General features: G+C 37.7%; 2 pseudogenes across 1 annotated transcript in view; one reads left to right on the top strand and one right to left on the bottom strand.

Annotated features, from left to right (window-relative positions):
• LOC144467420 (Ig kappa-b4 chain C region pseudogene) overlaps positions 1–21,621 on the bottom strand; it is a 42,964-nt pseudogene that overhangs the window by 8,709 nt on the left and 12,634 nt on the right. The window lies entirely within an intron of this gene.
• On the top strand, positions 13,416–20,687 carry LOC144467401 (uncharacterized; annotated as a pseudogene).

Here is a 21,621-nt window from a genome sequence, read left to right as displayed (position 1 = left end):
CAGGCCAGACTCCAGTCTGAGGGGAAGCCCTTGTTGGCCAGACACATGAGCGTGGCCTTCCCCTGCTGCAGCTCCTCACTGGAGGGGGACAGCACCATCAGGGTGGGGATAGCTCGACCCACTATAGAGAGACAGATTAATAAAATTCATGTGAGCTAATCTAAACTCCATCCTGTTGGTTGCAGCAGAGGAGGCTAGTGGTTTTATTGGTCCTTTCCAGGTTGGATGAAACTGGTCTTCATTGTTTCACTTCCCTCTTGAGCTCAGTAACCATGGCAACAGACAAGCATCACTGCTGATCCGTCACAACAGACAGGTTTCAGTACTAAAGATAATAAGTTTAATGTGACTTTTTTTTTCCTCTGATGTATTCATGTTTAATCTGCCTCTGTCTGATAAAAAATGGTTTACATTATTGTGAGGTGTCTTAAAAATAACTTGTCTAAAAAAGAAAGGAAAAGACTTGGTTGTGTGCTCTCTTTGTTCATTCAAAGTGAACATCGTAACAACTGAATTACATATTAAAACTCATCAAATCAGTCCTACTCATCGAGCATGTTGTTCAAACAACAGCCATCTTTGAAGATATTCTTTCAAGACATGCATTGTGTGAAGATTGTTATTTTTTGAGAAAGATCAATTAAACCTATGAGATTCTTTGCCCCAGTAGTTGGGCTGAAAGTTTAAGAATATTTCCATCTGACAGAATAATTTTTGGAAACTTCATATTCAAAAACTGTTTAAATTTATATTCAAGTGAAACAAAATGTCTGACTGAAGAAGAATTAAGTCTGTTTAAGGACATTATGTGACACATTTAAGAATCATTACAATTATATGAAACGCCAATTATCAGCTAAAATATTGCAGTACAGTCTACAGATATGAAATTAAACAGAGTGAATATAGAATTTGGGTTATTAAAGGAGTCAAATGTACTTACAGTTAACATCCAGTCTGATTCTTCCACCAAAACTTCACCACAGTGATACAAACTCATTGAGCCGCCGCACAAAAACCTCTCACTGTAGAGAGACACAGCTCTCTGACTTTGACACAAACAAACTCACCAGTTTACCCAATTTATAAAGTAACTGGTTATAATGTTTGAAGCCTATTCACAGATACGTTTACGTATTTAACATTTTGTTTTCTGAAATGTGTAACATCTACATGAAATAATAACTTCTCTTTTTCCAAGACATGAACATTTCAACAGAAAAACTCTCCAATAAACTCTGACAGACATAAATGATTATTATGAACTTTTCTTTGTTGTAGATTATGATAACTGAAAAGTAGTAATCTTGTTGAATAGTAAAATTGTTTCACTGTGAAGTTGATTTGTATGGTATTAAATTAGAGGAAATTCATAAAATATTCTGAAACAAATTTGCTAATCAAACTCAAACTACAGACACATACAAATGATCAGTGACACATTACTGATCAATACTGTGATAAATATATTGATCCATTGATAATCAGCATCATCAGAGTAATCCAAGTCCCTGTTGGAGTCAGTCAGAGCATTTCCATAGAGAGCCACTTTGCATCAGCAGCACCATGCTCCAGTGCTCTGGGAGAGTTTATAGTCCTGAGAGTTGAACACTGGATGACTGACAGCTGTCCTTCATGACAACAGAAGCCACAGAAATCCTCCTCATCAAAAACATGACTTTGATCTCCGTCCTCATCTGGACTCTCCTCTGCTGCTGCTTCACAGGTAAAGTCCAGAGAATCAAACTCCTCTCCTCTATCAACATCTGTCCCTCTGAAATGAAGCTGACAAAACCATGATGCTGCTTTATGTTTGTGTCTCTGTATCCTCAGAGTCCAGAGGTCAGGTCACAGTGACTCAGTCTGGAGCAGTGAGCTCTGCTGTGGGAGGCTCCGTAACCATCACATGTAGGACCAGTCACAGAGTAGATGATGGAGTGGACCTCTCTTGGTACCAACAGAGAGATGGAGAAACTCCTAAACTGCTCATATACTATGCGAGCACTCGAGCATCAGGGATTCCAGATCGTTTTACAGGCAGTGGATCAAACTCTGACTTCACTCTGACCATCAGTGGAGTCCAGACTGAAGATGCAGCAGTTTACTACTGTCAGGGTGAATTCAATGTTAACAGCCAGTGGTTGTTCACACAGTGAAAAAGCGTCGTACAAAAACCTCCCTCAGTCAGACTGAACAGAAACTGAACTGACTGCTGCAGCTGGAAGCTACTGCAGAGACTGATACACTTCACTGAGGACACACACACACACACACTCTCACACAGTATCTCTAGCATCATGTCATTCACACCATCAAAAAATTATTTTTGTATGCTGATGACAGTCAGATCAGAAGGTAGCGCAGATTGTCTGGTGACTCTCAGTCCTATTTTAAATGTAAATGTTTTTTGTTTTTTTAAATCACATTCTATGACACTAAGATGAATTAGATCAAACCAAATGTTTTCACTATGTACAAGAAATGAAAGAAATTTGGAATCATCCTACCTCATTTTTCAAGCCCAGTTCAGACCAAAGATTCGCAACATGATGAGTTGAAACAGGTAACTACTTGCAATGCACCATTCTGCAATGTTCTAAAAACCTGCTGTTTCACACCAGTGCATCTGGATGAGATGGTATGAGGGGCCGTACAAGACATAATTCATTCTGGCCCTCTCACACACACACACACACACACACACACACACACACACACATTCTCCTTACACATTCATATATTTTCACTCTCATATTTATATTCACTCACACATTCATATATTTTTACTCACACATTTATACATTTTCACTCACACATTCATATATTTTCACTCTCATATTTATACATATTCACTCACACATTCATATATTTTCACTCTCATATTTATACATATTCACTCACACATTTATATATTTTTACTCACACATTTATACATTTTCACTCACACATTCATATATTTTCACTCTCATATTTATACATTTTTACTCACACATTCATATATTTTCACTCTCATATTTATACATTTTCACTCACACATTCATATATTTTTACTCTCATATTTATACATATTCACTCACACATACATATATTTTCACTCTCATATTTATACATTTTCACTCACATATACATATATTTTCACTCATATTTATACGTATTCACTCACACATACATATATTTTCACTCTCATATTTAGACATTTTCACTCACACATTCATATATTTTTACTCACACATTTATACATTTTCACTCACACACTCATATATTTTCACTCTCATATTTATACATTTTCACTCACACATTTATACATATTCACTCACACATTCATATATTTTCACTGACACATTTATACATATTCACTCACACATTCATATATTTTTACTCTCATATTTATACATATTCACTCACACATTCATATATTTTTACTCACACATTTATACATTTTCACTCACACATTCATATATTTTCACTCACACATTTATACATTTTCACTCACACATTCATATATTTTCACTCTCATATTCATACATATTCACTCACACATTCATACATTTTCACTCACACATTTATACATATTCACTCACACATTCATATATTTTCACTGACACATTTATACATATTCACTCACACATTCATATATTTTTACTCTCATATTTATACATATTCACTCACACATTCATATATTTTTACTCACACATTTATACATTTTCACTCACACATTCATATATTTTCACTCACACATTTATACATTTTCACTCACACATTCATATATTTTCACTCTCATATTCATACATATTCACTCACACATTCATATATTTTCACTCATATTTATACATATTCATTCACACATTCATGTATTTTCACTCTCATATTTATACATATTCACTCACACATTCATGTATTTTCACTCTCATATTTATACATTTTCACTCACACATTTATACATTTTCACTCACACATTTATACATTTTCACTCACACATTCATATATTTTTATTCTCACATTTATACATATTCACTCACATACATACATTTTCACTCACACATACATAAATTTTCACTCTCATATTTATACATTTTCACTCACACATTTATACATATGAGAGGCCCTTAGAGACATAATTCATACTTGGTTTCACATGTAACATCATACTGTCATACATACACCACTATACTCTTACACAAACACTACTATACCCTCTTATATGCACAATCATACTCTTATACATACAGCACTATACTCTCACACAAACACTACTATACCCTCTTACATGCACAATCATACTCTTATACATACAGCACTATACTCTCACACAAACACTACTATACCCTCTTACATGCACAATCATACTCTTATACATACACCACTATACTCTCACACAAACACTACTATACTCTCTTACATGCACAATCATACTCTTATACATACACCACTATACTCTCACACAAACACTACTATACCCTCTTACATGCACAATCATACTCTTATACATACACCACCACTATACTCTCACACAAACACTACTATACCCTCTTACATGCACAATCATACTCTTATACATACACCACTATACTTTCACACAAACACTACTATACCTTCTTACATGCACAATTATACTCTTATACATACACCACTATGCTCTTACACAAACACTACTATACTCTTTTACATACACAATCATACTCTTATACATACACCACTATACTCTCACACAAACACTACTATACTCTTTTACATACACAATCATACTCTTATACATACACCACTATACTCTCACACAAACACTACTATACCTTCTTACATACACAATCATACTCTTATACATACACCACTATACTCTCACACACACTACTATACCCTCTTACATACACAATCATACTCTTATACATACAGCACTATACTCTTACACAAACACTACTATACCCTCTTACATACACAATCATACTCTTATACATACACCACTATACTCTCACACAAACACTACTATACCTTCTTACATACACAATCATACTCTTATACATACACCACTATACTCTCACACAAACACTACTATACCCTCTTACATACACAATCATACTCTTATACATACACCACTATACTCTCACACAAACACTACTATACCTTCTTACATACACAATCATACTCTTATACATACACCACTATACTCTCACACAAACACTACTATACCTTCTTACATACACAATCATACTCTTATACATACACCACTATACTCTCACACAAACACTACTATACCCTCTTACATACACAATCATACTCTTATACATACACCACTATACTCTTACACAAACACTACTATACTCTTTTACATACACAATCATACTCTTATACATACACCACTATACTCTTACACAAACACTACTATACTCTTTTACATACACAATCATACTCTTATACATACACCACTATACTCTCACACAAACACTACTATACCTTCTTACATGCACAATTATACTTTTATACATACACCACTATACTCTTACACAAACACTACTATACTCTTTTACATACACAATCATACTCTTATACATACACCACTATACTCTCACACAAACACTACTATACTCTTTTACATACACAATCATACTCTTATACATACACCACTATACTCTTACACAAACACTACTATACTCTTTTACATACACAATCATACTCTTATACATACACCACTATACTCTCACACAAACACTACTATACCTTCTTACATACACAATCATACTCTTATACATACACCACTATACTCTCACACACACTACTATACCCTCTTACATACACAATCATACTCTTATACATACACCACTATACTCTCACACAAACACTACTATACCCTCTTACATACACAATCATACTCTTATACATACACCACTATACTCTCACACAAACACTACTATACCTTCTTACATACACAATCATACTCTTATACATACACCACTATACTCTCACACAAACACTACTATACCCTCTTACATACACAATCATACTCTTATACATACACCACTATACTCTCACACAAACACTACTATACCTTCTTACATACACAATCATACTCTTATACATACACCACTATACTCTCACACAAACACTACTATACCTTCTTACATACACAGTCATACTCTTATACATACACCACTATACTCTTACACAAACACTACTATACCCTCTTACATACACAATCATACTCTTATACATACACCACTATACTCTCACACAAACACTACTATACTTTCTTACATACACAATCATACTCTTATACATACACCACTATACTCTCACACAAACACTACTATACCCTCTTACATACACAATCATACTCTTATACATACACCACTATACTCTCACACAAACACTACTATACCTTCTTACATACACAATCATACTCTTATACATACACCACTATACTCTCACACAAACACTACTATACCTTCTTACATACACAATCATACTCTTATACATACACCACTATACTCTCACACAAACACTACTATACCCTCTTACATACACAATCATACTCTTATACATACACCACTATACTCTTACACAAACACTACTATACTCTTTTACATACACAATCATACTCTTATACATACACCACTATACTCTTACACAAACACTACTATACTCTTTTACATACACAATCATACTCTTATACATACACCACTATACTCTCACACAAACACTACTATACCTTCTTACATGCACAATTATACTTTTATACATACACCACTATACTCTTACACAAACACTACTATACTCTTTTACATACACAATCATACTCTTATACATACACCACTATACTCTCACACAAACACTACTATAGTCTTTTACATACACAATCATACTCTTATACATACACCACTATACTCTTACACAAACACTACTATACTCTTTTACATACACAATCATACTCTTATACATACACCACTATACTCTCACACAAACACTACTATACCTTCTTACATACACAATCATACTCTTATACATACACCACTATACTCTCACACACACTACTATACCCTCTTACATACACAATCATACTCTTATACATACACCACTATACTCTTACACAAACACTACTATACCCTCTTACATACACAATCATACTCTTATACATACACCACTATACTCTCACACAAACACTACTATACCTTCTTACATACACAATCATACTCTTATACATACACCACTATACTCTCACACAAACACTACTATACCCTCTTACATACACAATCATACTCTTATACATACACCACTATACTCTCACACAAACACTACTATACCTTCTTACATACACAGTCATACTCTTATACATACACCACTATACTCTCACACAAACACTACTATACCCTCTTACATACACAATCATACTCTTATACATACACCACTATACTCTTACACAAACACTACTATACTCTTTTACATACACAATCATACTCTTATACATACACCACTATACTCTCACACAAACACCACTATACCTTCTTACATGCACAATCATACTCTTATACATACACCACTATACTCTCACACAAACACTACTATACCCTCTTACATGCACAATCATACTCTTATACATATACCACTATACTCTCACACAAACACTACTATATCCTCTTACATGCACAATCATACTCTTATACATACACCACTATACTCTTACACAAACATTACTATACCCTCTTACATGCTGCTTCATGCAGGCTAAATAAACGTGGACAGCACAGAGAAAAATATGACTTTATTACCAACGTCTGAATTGAATAAAAAAGACAGATAGGCAGTCACAAAACTGAAACGCTGAAAATGGTTGCACACACTCACCCTCCTGAATCATTGTGATTATTTATGACAAATGTTCAAGTGTATGCAAGAGAGGCAAATATGCTAGGCTTACAAATCTACTACTGTACATATCATTCTTAAGTTGCAAACATGTTGAATTAAAAACATCTTCTAAATAAAAATGTTTCATATCCCTCTGTCTTGAAAGACAAACTTCTGTGTTAATATGCCAATCAATCATCATCTGTCATTTGCTTACAATAGTTTAAAAACGACCACAAAACTCAGTAAACACCTTGAAATGTTGACATCATTGTGCCTTGAAGTTATTTTTGTTTTATTTATCTTTTTAACTGTGTTCATTGGGTTTTCCATTATATTAGTGACAATAACAACACAGAAAAAAAGAAAAGAACAAATAACAAGAGCACACATAGGGATGGAGGTGCACCTGTGCAATAAACAGTATATCCTCTGCCTAAATGGACAGGTTTTCTGTGTTTGCTGATGTTCGTATGCAAGAAATGAGTAAACTATTCAATTCACAGAGAGAGCAGAAAGGGGAAAAAAAGGAGGGGGGGCAGGGTAAAGATGTGGGAGGCTTTATTCTAAAGTGTTTGGGTGAAATTCATTTGCGTAATAGTCTAAAAAGGGCTGCCTCCCGCTGAAAAGGTGCTGCAGCCGCACACGTGCCCTTATGAGTGCAGAGATGTCAGCATCTGTGACTGAAGAAAAATGAATTAATCAACAACGCTCAAATAGTGACATGATTAATGCACACTGAGCATATCTTACACCACAATATTAACTTGAATTGGGCAATGTTACAACAGTAGCGTGACGTTTATTATGGGGTGCCGTTTGTAAAGTGGCTCAGGCTGAAAATAACATCAACATTTTGCCACATTTAGCTTCAAACAATGTTTAAAAAGTGTTATGAATTTTTTAATATCACCTTTTACCACATTCACAGCAATATTTGTTAACTTAGAAATATATTAAATAGTTAAATCTAAATATTAAATGTGGCACCTAAATGTTAAATATTAAATCTAAATCTAAATGTTAAATCTAAATGCTAAATCTAAATCTAAATATTAAATCTAAATGCTAAATCTAAATCTAAATGTTAAATCTAAATATTAAATCTAAATCTAAATGTTAAATCTAAATGCTAAATCTAAATCTAAATGTTAAATCTAAATGCTAAATCTAAATATAAATCTAAATGCTAAATCTAAAGCTAAATCTAAATGTTAAATGTTAAATCTGAATGTTCTGGGTGAAACTAAATATTTAGCTAATATGCAAATTCACACTGCCGGTCACCGGAAGTACCAAAATAAAAGCTTGAGATGGTCAGACTGTGTTTATAGAATCAAATAACAAAACCAACTTATCGGGGGAAATGAACACCTGAACATACATTAGCGTGATAATAACTACCTAAAATAACAGAAAACATGTTTGGAGAAATTTTATTTGAGGTGTACTTTGAGTTGTTAGTGTCCCTTCGGAGGGAATCACCTTGTTGTTGACAAATACTTCCGGGTAAAAAACCAGCAGAGTTTAGCTACGTATGCAACCAGCCATCGAAAAACCAGGAACAAGTCTCCTGAGAGGCATTTTGAGTTATTTACAGATTCTGAAAGTGTAGTTTCTAAGCTTTCCAACGATGTCTAACACATGGAAATCTGAAAATATTTGAAGAAGTTGTGGCCATTTGAATGCAGGCACTCCTGAAACTACTTTACTGAGAAATCCAGGCTGAACGATTCTGAATTCTCAGGTGCCAGGTAACACAATGCTGCTCATTTGCATCTCATGTAGATAAGCCCTACCCCCTACTGGTCTAGCTCTCAGTGACATCAGGTATCTGTTAGCCTGCAGGGCAGAAACTATTGTAGTAGTTTGAACAATGTAGTTAATGTTGATGTAGTGTTATTTTCCTTAAGCACTTTAGTGGACTGATCAGAATCAGAATGTACTTTACTGAAATAGAAATGCTTTTGTTACAAAAAGCCCCTGAATAAAGTTGATCATTGGGGGTGTACTATTCTGTATACAAACATGTGTTTTGTGTTCCTCTGTGTGTGCGTACGTTCGTTTAATCCACAGTAAATGCCCTAAAACTCAAAAATCCACCGAGGAAGTATACACAATCGGCCATCCGGTCAAAGTACACACATTAAACAGTTAGAATTTTAAACGTAGGTCTTGGGTCAGGGTGGTTTGGATCCAGTAGAAAACGGGACTTACCGGCGCGGGCCCAAGCACTGGGCCCGTTGAGATGAATGGGTGTCCGCTGTCCACCGCTGCAGTCAGTCCGGTGTCCAGAAAACAGCACAGTAATGGGTTCTGGGGTGGCCCAAGTGTTCACAGGGTCTTTCCCTCTCAGGCGGGCAGTATCGTTGTGGTCGATCCGGTTGTAGAATGGAGAAAAAACTAGTATATTGCTAAAAGTTAGTGAAACGCTAAAGTAGTTTGGTGTGGCAGGTGTCAGGTGTCAGGTGTCCCAAAAAGCTTAAAATCCGCCGGTCAAAGACACGAGATCAGCCATCCACCAATGTACAGACTTTAAGGCAAATAAAATCTTAAAAGTAGTAGATTAATTAATTAATGAACACAGAGCAGATATTTCCCTCAGAATCTAACAGTTAAGCTAGCTTGCTAATCGTCAACAAATGAGCAGAGACGTTATAAAAGGTCCAGAAATACTGACGAAGTGTTTAAATCCTCGCTGAGCAGACGACTGGTTTGACTTTGGCTCAGCAGAATGCTAGCAGCGCTGTTTGCGCTGTAACAGCCACAATTTAGCTCTTCTGCAATGCGTTTTTCCTGGTCCATCTTCATTCAATGATGAAAACACATGCAGCTTCCAGAAGTAGCAGTTCCTTATGCAGGAGCGGCTGGCTGCATAAGTAGCCATGTGGTTCAGCTGATTGGCCAAAAAAAGAACAAAAGCACGTGAATAGCCAAAGAAAGCCAGTATGCAAATTTACTGTTGTTATTGTCGCACCACCAACTAGGATCAGAGCATTTCCTCTTGTAGCAGGAAGGGAAAAGGAAGTGAGATCACAGCCTTGTCCACCTGAGCAGGAGAGGAAGGAGGAGGGGAAGGTGATAAATTAAGGGACACCTGTGAGCTGAACAGAGAGCGGGAAAATCAGACAAAGGAGACTTGAAGGAGGATGGAAAGGAGAAGTGAGAATGAGAAACAAAAGAGGAAATAAGTAAATGGGTGAACCCAGCACTGGATTAAAATGAAAAGACAACAGTGAATTTACCCTAGGGACAAAGTGTTACAAGGACTGGCTGGAAATGAACGGTGAGGAAACAACAACCTCAAAGAAAAGCTGATCTCTGGAGCGGGTGGAAACAGACTGGATCTGCTGTGCCTTTCCTGCTTGGATTCGGTGGCTGAGCTGAGGTGGATGACTCACTACCAGCAGATAAGTTCATTTTTTTCCCCACAATCTCCTGGCTTCTCCAAACTCGAGCTTCAAGCAGACCTGGGTCCTTGCCTCCAACCTCACTCACACTCACACTCCACACACACTCTTCCACCTGAACTGATTTGAACTGAATTACATTCACACATCCGAACTGAACTGAACTGAATTACATTCATACTTCCCCACTCACTCACACTCACACCCATCCAAACTGAACTGAACTGGATTACCTTCATACTACTCATACTCCCCTCAACACTCTCACCTATCTGAACTAAATTAACTGAACTGTAAACCTCTCTCTCTCACCCACACACACACGCACACACGTACACACACATAATTTCCTTTTATTTGTTGATGAGCTGAATGAATATTATTTGTATTTGAATATTTTGATTTCCTGTGGTTAACTATTGAGTTGAATTGGATTTCTGTTTACTGCAGTGACATTGATGAATTAAGAAATTTGAGTTATTTGATTCGGCTTGATCTAATTAGAATTAGGAATGAATATAACTACCCTTAATTAATCAACTTGATTTGTGGTGTTTTCTGTTCTTTTGCAGTGTAGAAGTAAGCAGTCGGGTTATTTTACTTTTACTTCACTTTAAATAAATTTGACAGGTGAGGATTTTTGTGTCCGCCTGTCTAGCGCTCAACAATTTCTTAGGTTTCTACGCTACACTCTAAAACAACCCAAATTCAAATACAAAGTTTATGGTTTTAAGGCCACCAATACTGGTATTTGAAACATGGAGTGGCTTCTTCATGATTTCAACTTACACATTCTGCAAAAAAACAAAAATCACTCATTTTTTAAAAAAATTGATTTTTTTCTTTTTTTTCGACTTGTGCCGGGTCAACTTGTTGCTGGGTTTCTCGTGGCGGGCCACACACACATTATATATATATATATATATATATATATATATATATATACACACACACACACATATGAATATCTCACATTTTTCACGTCACTATATCACCGTTTAGACTAATCTGGTGTTGGTAAAGTCTATAAACACAATGCAGTCTATACGCACAATTAGCGGGGCTAACCGTTAGCTGTCAGCCCTGTTAGTGGTGTCTGTAATGACTCATTAACTCTAAACGGTCCGTGAAAAAAATATTTTTTTCCAGCGGATGTCTTAGTTACAACATGATTGAGCTAGCAAAGCAGTTTTGTGTTGCTATGTGTGGTATTTATTCAGTTTTGGGAAATCACGATGTCTAGAAAGCAGGGTCAGCAGAAGTAAAGCTAACATCAGGACTTCATCTGTTAAAAGCCTCTCGTTGTCGGATACGACATGAAACTACTCCAGTTAGCTCAATCATGTTGTAACTAAGACATCTGCTATTTTTTTCACAGACCATTTAGAGTTAATGAGTGCCACATTTAATATTTAGATTTAACTATTTAATATATTTCTAAGTTAACAAATATTGCTATGAATGTGGTAAAAGGTGACGTTAAAAAAATCACAACATTTTTTTACACAATGTTTGAAGCTAAATGTGGCAAAATGTTGATGTTATTTTCAGCGTGAGCCACGTTACAAACAGCACCCCATAGGCTGTTCGCATGGGTTTAACATATTGTTGAGAATTTGGAGCATATAACGTTACGCATATGATCAAGTTATGGCATGAGATGGGCAAAGCTTCATGTAACGGTGACTTACATGGTGATCTCTGTGACTTTTCAGTCATGTTGAGAGCCAGTTGTTCCTTTTCTTTACCTTTTGTCGCTTCTTTCGTTTTTCCTCTTCTCCTACTTCTTCGGGTTTATGCGTTTGTCTCCGTGAATGGTCGGTCGCTTTAAATACTGCTCCCGCAAAGCATTGTGGGATTAAATTATCTCCTTTCCTATCGCTTAGGAAGGTCCGATGTATCCTATGCTAAAGGAGATCTGAAAGGAAGCACTGAACCTCCTTTCCTTAGTGTTTAAAGAATTCGAACAGCTCTTATTATGGCAGCCACTAAAATACTTCCGGGTCATTTCACTCAGCTAAGAACATTCCTAAGCAAAAAAGACTTTCCGACCGCAGCCACTGTGTGAGTGAGAGTATAGTGGAAACGGAGAGCAGTCCATTTATCGTCTACATACTCCGGTACAGTAGGTGGCGGTATACACCTAATGAGCAATGGATGCAACGCGCCATAAAACCAAAAGAAGAAGAATAATTTATCGTGCTGTGATTGGCTGAGAAGCTCAAGTCAAGCAGGGTCAGGTCAGGTCACGATCAGCATGGAGGGGGGAGATGAGACACGGGCACTTAAGCAAGCTATTGGGGTATTAAGAAATATTTTGTCATTGCCTGAAACGGTCACATCCTTGTCCTCGTCCCTTGAGCAGCAGAGGACAGGCTCAGCTGCACCTAACGTTACTCACAGCACGGTGGAAAGTGAGATGCGAGAACTTTTCAGACCAGGCAACTCCCAAGTCCCTTCAGCAATCCAAGCGGCAGCTAACGTGACACAAGGCCAAACCGGAGGACTGCGGCGGCCGTCATTGCGATATCAGACTCAGCAGCACTTTGACAACTGGAACTCTCGGTCAAGGAAAAGGTGAGAACGATCTAACGTTAACGTTAGATGGTAACTCGTCAGTGTACTAATATTAAATCTTAAATGTAACGTTACTTCTGCTAATTTAGCAACACACTTTGGCAACACAGTCAAAGCTGGTTAGTTAATGTTAGTGTTTAAAAAACAAAACAAAAAACAAACCATGTTGGTAGTCTAAACAGTACAGGCAAATAAAAGTTATTTAAATACAGAAAATATCAGAAGCTGTTTTGAACTTGTGAAGCGTTTTATGAAAGGGATAAATGTAGCTAACTAGAAATGTCCGCTAGCCGTGATGCTAACTTTCGCCATGTTCTACTCAGTTCGAGCAGTGACAAACCTATTTCAGATCCATTTTTTTAAAATCCCCAACAAACGTTTTTAGCAGTTTGTGTGGCGCTAATGCTGCTAATGTTAGTTCACACAGGTAGAGGGAAGATCTTTCAGCAATAACAGGTTAAGTCAATCTGTATCAACATATTTCAGAACTTATGTTAAATGCAACATAGACTACGATTGGCTTTTTTTTTTTCCATAATATGTGCTGGCTTGGCTTGACTCCATTACAACGGCGCTAAGTTACTCGCTTGAAGGTGTATATTTAACTGATGATGAGCTTGTCTTGAGTAAAAGCAGCGCTGTTTACTGCAAGCAGTGATCAAATAAGCGGCTGTGAAACGGTGAATATATTGTTTTGAGTGTCACAATCTCTGCGAAATGCCTCGTTTCACTAACAGAATTTAGTTAAGTTTATTTAAGTTTAAGTTTCTTTACTTTATTAATCCCCCTGAGGAGAAATTCAATGTTTTCACTCTTGCTTGTCAATTACACACAGGCCCGAAAAACACACACATGCACAAACAGGACCTATACATGCACAAAGTGGAGAGATGTCAGAGTGAGGGGGCTGCCCTTGGTGAGGCGCCCCGAGCGGTGGGGGGTTCGGTGCCTTGTTCAAGGGCACATCGGCAGTGCCCAGGAGGTGAACTGGCACCTCTCCAGCCACCAGTCCACGCTCCATATTTTGGTCTGGACGGGGACTCGAACTAACGACCCTCCGGTTCCCAACCCAAGTCCCTATGGGCTGAGCTACTGCCGGTGAGTCCCTGAATTAGCGACAGTAAACTTTGATAAACGCTTTCAATTTCCTGTACATTCTTCACAATTAAAACCCCCATTATTTTGTTATTTAAAGGGTTTTAATATGAAGCAGCAAAAGCAGGAAATGGTGTGTTTTTATCAGCAGTAACTTAACACGGCTCTGATACGGCTGAAAGCGATCAGGAAACGGTAAAATAAAGCAGAAATCTGAAAGTACAAACAGGGACGCAGGAGAGAAACTAAAGTTCAAACCACAGAGATTGAGTTAGAAGCTACAAAAGCACACAGAGACTTTTAAAAACGTCTTTCTCTCTGGTCTCCAGCACAGACATGAGAAACTACAGACTACAGACTGTCACATTATTTAGCCCTAAGTGACAGTAACATTAGCAACGTTCTTAAGATATTGACAGTGCTTTATTTTAAGTAAGAGTGTTATTGTAGGTCATTGTAGTACAGCCTTTTCTGTTTTCTTGTTCATCCATCACCTTAATTCAAATGTATCAAATTGTTTGATGTACTCCCTGTCACCAGTTTTAGAGCAGTGTTAAAGGGCATGCATGATGAAATGAATGACAGCCATTTTTTTTAAAGAGCTGTGATGTATATATAAATATCATATTTCAGTTTGTTTATTTCAATTTGTTTATTCACAAAGCCAGAACAGAATAGCAACTAAACTATATATCAATATAAATCTTTTATATATTTTATTTTAATATAGAATATAGAAATATAGAATATTTTATGAACTTAATTGTTAATAAATATTCATAAATATATTATTCAAAAGAGCTGTAGAAGGATTCTAAAAAGTACAACATCCCAAATTTTGCCATGTTTTATGGGTTGATGAGAACAGAATGCAATTAAAGATGAATACATACATTTCTGCTTTGTTTTGTAGGGCCAAAACACATTATCACGATACTTTCAACAAAGACATCAAAAACATCTTCTTCCAAGGCCATCGAGCAGTGTTGTTGTCAAACATCGCACAAAGCAACAGTTACACGAAAAAGGACATATATTGAATGGATTTGAATTCCAGAAATCCTGGGACCAGAGGAGTGTCACTGAACAAATCCGGGATGCCTTTGGAGAAAAAAAAAGTTTTTTGGACCCTTTTTTTTAACCTTTTGCATTTTTACCCACTGTTTTTCAGCCTCAAGTTTCTGATGGCATGTGGCAACAGACTGTTTTCACCCAAATTGCGTGCTAGACAAGAGCTGGATGCAAATCTCATACATAAAGTCTATAAATCCAAAGCCCGACACATCAGACCATCAAAGCCAATTTTGGTAAGTTGTATCACATTTGAATTGACTTGCAGAGCACTGTAATAATAATAACCATAATAATCATAATTGGTGCATAAACATGAATGAAGATTAATGTTATCTTTGTCGTTCTTAAAATGTTGAAGAACAATATAATTTTTTTATAGACTAGTGCAGATTTGGAATGCCTGTTTTTAAAATGTTAAATCTAAGCACAGAAATTGAATAAATTGACAGCTGCTTAATTGGACTAACCGAGAGCTAAAATTAGGAGAGGATACTAGTACTCCATGGGCACTTTTAAAGCATGGACAGCAAAAGTAATTCTTAGAATTATAATCTTATATCTTGGTCTTTCCAGGTACTGTTACATTTACAGTTGAAATTTAATATATCTGAAAATATGTGTTATGTCTTTCCAAGGATGATATTACAGGCTATAGCAGTGAGGACAACATTTGTGAGGAAAACACTGCTTCAGCAAGGCAGCTGCACTCCTCCTCTCTAACACGAGACAGACACTCACATGCATCTTCAGACGGTTTCACCAGCTGAATGACTGCCTCCCCATCAACCTGTACTTCTGCAGTTCAACTTTTTGCCTCATCAACTGGGTGTGAAGCGTTAGTCACTCAAACTCCTGCCTTGACATACCAAAGCAGTATCTCAACCAACCACAGCAGCACTTCAGCAAGCAGTTCTTCTAGTCAGTTGTCAGTGTGCTCACTGGAAAGCTGCCCTTCCACCAGTCAGCCTTCTACCTCATCATTTGGAGGAACAACTTGAGTTGATCCAACTCTGGTCCTGACTTGCCAAAACAGCTCAAGCTCACCCTACCAGAGCAGCAGTCCAGCAAGTCTTTGTTCTGTGTTACCCTCTACCTCAACACACCATCAATCAGCAAACTATGATAACTACCTTTCAGTAATGGCTGCACTGTCTGGCATGTCTTCTGATGATGAGGAATTGAACCAGGCTATACTGGCAAGCCTACAGAGTGAAAGGTTAGTACAAAATGCAAATGTTTCATGGTAGCCACTTCCAAACAAAGTTTTGTTGCATTATTAGTGAATTCAGATGCCATACCTGCTCATATGTTTATATGCATATTTAATGTGTATATTGGCCATTGACAGCACTGGTATGTAAGTTAAATGATGAGGCTGACAATTTTCTATATTTTTATTATTGTCAACAAATGTTGTGCAGAGCCAAACCAACAACTAACATATTTCTACTTAGAAGTACGGTACCTGTATCCAAAGCCTGATATCTTATTCTTCTGTGCTGTTCAGCTCAGTTGTCCAAAAACTATTAAAAACACTTCAATAAGCCACACAACTGCACTTCGTCCCTGGAGATGGCAGTTATTTTTGTTTGTTTGTTTGTTTGTTTTTGTTTAGAAATGTCTCCAGAGACTAACAACAGTGATAAGGTTGTTACTATCAGGAGAGAGGTTACTTTAATAACAGGTGCCACTGAGCATGCTTGGAACACAGTTTACAAAACTTTGCTTATTGTGCTACATATCACAACCTCTTGACTTTGTATTATACTAAATGCTTACTAATATACTTTGTACGTGGCAGTTATGTTCTGATGTTCAAAATTGTCAATGACCATGAAAAATACACACATGATGTCACATTCTTAACTAGTATATACTATAATATAAACTAGTATAACTCATATTTATCTTGTGTATCTTGTATCTTTTTTCAGAAGGACCACAGGATCATCGGTGCCAGCAAGCGATATTTTGCAAGATCTTGCAACAAAAATAAACTATCAGAGGAAATGCAAGTTTAACATTAACCGATCCACAGTCCTGGATGCAGCCATCAGAGGTTTTAAACCAGGGACCTATGATCCATGTCACAGTATTTCTGTCAGGTTTTCTGATGATATGGGAGTACCTGAAGAGGCTGTGGACTTAGGTGGACCAAGAAGAGAAAAGACTGTTAATGGTAGCTTTGCCCCTGTCTCCAGTGTTTGTGGGAGAAGGTGGCAAAATGAACTTGGCTTTTGACAATACTAGTATGTATTAATTGTAATCTCATAATAATTTTATTTATTGAAATCACTACATTTTATGTGATGGTACAGGTATTTGTCAAGTCTTTGTACACATGCACTGTCAAATAAATAATTTTATTTTATTTTCTCTAGCCATGAGAGAGGACAGGTACTTCATTGCAGGCAGGGACATTGCAGTAAGCCTTGTACATGGCGGTCCACCCGCAAGCTTTCTGTCCCCAACTCTCTTCTGTTGCCTTGTTGATGGCCCAGAATTGGCTAAGCCAGTTTTTGAAGATGTTGCAGATATTGACCTGCGTGAAAAAATTAAAAGGGTAATTTTTTTGAGTTTTAGAATATGTTGTGGTGTATGTGCATCTGTATCAACACTAGTGACTTGTGTAGAGGGAAAGATGTTTAATTACAGCCCTTTCAAATTTTGTTTGTTGTATCTATTGGAAGGTCACAGAATGTACATCATTTGAAGATCTGCTAGCAACAACAGAGCCAATTGAGGACTGTTTGGCCAATGCTGGCTGCCTGAGGCCACTGTGGAGGTTGGAAGACAAGAATCTGCTTGTAGATGGCATCCTGATGTTCCAAGTGATACCCACAGTGCTTTTGAGAGGTAAGTTTTTATCTAGCCTTTTTGCCTCTACAATAAAGAACTGAAACCCATAAAGAGTGCCTAGTGTTAAGATGTAAGAAACATATCAGCATTTAACACATTTTCTTAAAGCAACACCATAGTAAAATCATCTTCTACACCAACGAATAATGTGAACAGTAATTGAAGCAGTTCTTCTGTTTACTTTGCTCTGCTTTTTAAATTTGTCAAAAGGATCAATTACAGACTTTGGAATTTGCAATTTCTTAAAAGTTTTTAAATTAATGTAGATATCGTTGCTAAAAGAATTAACAGAACATCTAGCAAACTTTAATTGGTTTCTTGGTATGAAACATATGTCACACTCTCTCAAGAGTGCATTGAATATTTTTTGCGGTGATTTTTTTCTCTTTTATACCTGAATAACAAAAACCCCACTATAGATATTAAGACATTGGGCTCTAGTTTCGCAGACCGGACGCGGCGGGGGCGCAGCGCACCTGTGCTTCGCCAACTGGGTGTGGCCAGGCGGATTTTGTAAATTTGGCACACCGTGCGCCTGGCGCAGCTACTCCTCTTTCCCACCTCCGTCCCTCCTACCTACGCAAGTCGGAAAGAGGGAGGAGAGAAGGCGTGGAGTGGGTTTTACACACATCACACCAATCAAATGAGCCCCTCTGCTCGCCCTTAAATGCGCTGCGCGAAGGCGTAATGAGAGTTTACTCAATTCGCCATGGCAGAAGAGAGCAGCAGCGTCAGATGGCCAAACTGATGTTTTGGTCCGGGAGGTCCAAGCTCGCAGTGTCCGAATATACGGAACTGCGAGCAGACCTCCACAGGCTGATGATCCAAAGGTAGCCTGGGAGGAGGTCACCACAATTGTAAATCAATCTTGCGTTTCTCTTGTGCACGCTCTCTCTCTTTCTCTCTCGCAGTCTCACTCTGTTTCTTTTCTTTTGACTTTTCTAAGATGACAGATGCTGAATATATACTCCCTATCTGATGCTGTGGCTGTTTGTGGTTGGCTGAGAGGGATATGAACTCATTAGTTTGCAGCTGTGTTAATCAAATCAGGTTGGGTTTCCATTACGCGTGCCAAATGTGCCAAACGGTGCCAATCCCCTTTGATCTGACATCAGATGTGACGGGACAGTCGATATAGAGATACATTTATGTGCTGATTGCAGATAGTTGCATTGAATAGTGTTTTTTGGGGGTATTTATTGCATCGTTAATGTGCCTGATATTCTGGAAACCTGCCTGTGAGGTTTTGGTGACATGTGCGCACTGTCCGCCGGTTAGTCAAACTTCGGCTTACACCGGCTGCGCTGTGCCTGCGCTGACAGTAGACCTGGTTTCAGATGGCGAGCTTTTAGCGCACCTTCCGTGAAGCCTTTTGGCACGAAACTGTCACTGCGCCAAGCTGGATCTGTCGACACCTCCCCCTGCTGTGGCGCCACACCCATCTCAGCGCACCTCGGTCTACCAAACTACCAAACTGAGCGCGCCTTGGGTTGCGCTGCTCGAAACTAGCTCTGCACAGGATTCGCCACCCTGCACGCCTGCGCCGGGAAACTAGAGCCCATAATCACAAACGGAATCAACTGTATTTATGTGGAGGAAGCCGAATGAAATTCTCTATGACAAAATTTTATCATTCTTTTATACACCACTCTGTAGTTGAACCATCGAAATTACCAATGCTGTCATCACTGAGTGATAAACACCATATGTTGAGGACAGCTACAGTTGACTGACTCTGTGTGTTTGCATATGTGTCCTGCCTCTCTGCTTCCAGATGTTACGAGACCAGTGTTGATCAGTGGCTGTCCAGGCCTTTCAGAGCCACTGACACACTGACAGCACAATGATGATTTTGCTTTACCTTGTGTAGTTTATCAGGCCTTTCTATTTGCAATGATAAAGATGGTGAGATGATGGTGAAGGAAAGACTCCGCTGATACAAGCTTTGTAGGATCCAGAGAACTTTTAATGTAGCAATCCAGTATCAGATCAAGCTTATGCAGATACCTGAGAGAGAGATTCAGCCGATAATAGAAGCTCCACTGTTGTCCATGCAAACTCCACGCTTTAAAGCCTGCAAGACATCCTCATTCATATTCATAATATTAGCTTATTTCTTATAGCATAATGAGATACAAAGCCATCCTCCTTACCAAAAGTGGTCATTTCTTTCTCCAGTTTCAGGAGGTTCTTTGTCCGTGCAAAACAGTGATATATATATTCCTTTAGTTTCTCCAGGTAGCTTTCTGGAAGTAAATTCTAAATGTATAAACACAAAATGACAGTGGCGTCTTCCAGTCTGCAGTAAACCACCTGTGAATCTGTACATCATGAAGCAGGAACCCCTCGAGATGTTCCTTACGGGAAGCAGCGCAGTTAACCTTAACATATGTGCCATACAGTTACCATATATGTATGTATGTATCCTGTGGATGACCCCTTGTATCTTGACAGACTCATGGATTCCTGTTTACATCTCAGCAGTAGTAGGATCTGCAGCACAGTCAGAATGATGGATTCATCCTTATGTTCAAGAAGAACAATTTGGGTGGACAGCAGCCTCTGACACTACACTTCAAATTCATAAATACTATAAGTTAACCAAAACGATGGAAGTCTGGAGGTCTAGCAGAAAGAACAAATAGAAGGAGGAAGTCTAGGTAAACAACACAATAAGTCATAGGACCCATAGCTGAGAGTGTCTAAACTAAATTAATAAACAAAGCTGTGAGAACTGAGGAAGTTAGATCCGTGGTGTAGCAAGGTATGT

The sequence above is a fragment of the Epinephelus lanceolatus genome, chromosome 16 (genome assembly GCF_041903045.1).
Source record: "Epinephelus lanceolatus isolate andai-2023 chromosome 16, ASM4190304v1, whole genome shotgun sequence".
Classification (NCBI taxonomy): domain Eukaryota; kingdom Metazoa; phylum Chordata; class Actinopteri; order Perciformes; family Serranidae; genus Epinephelus; species Epinephelus lanceolatus.
The sequence above is the reverse complement of the archived record's forward strand: the minus strand, read 5'-3'. Positions and strand labels throughout refer to the sequence as shown.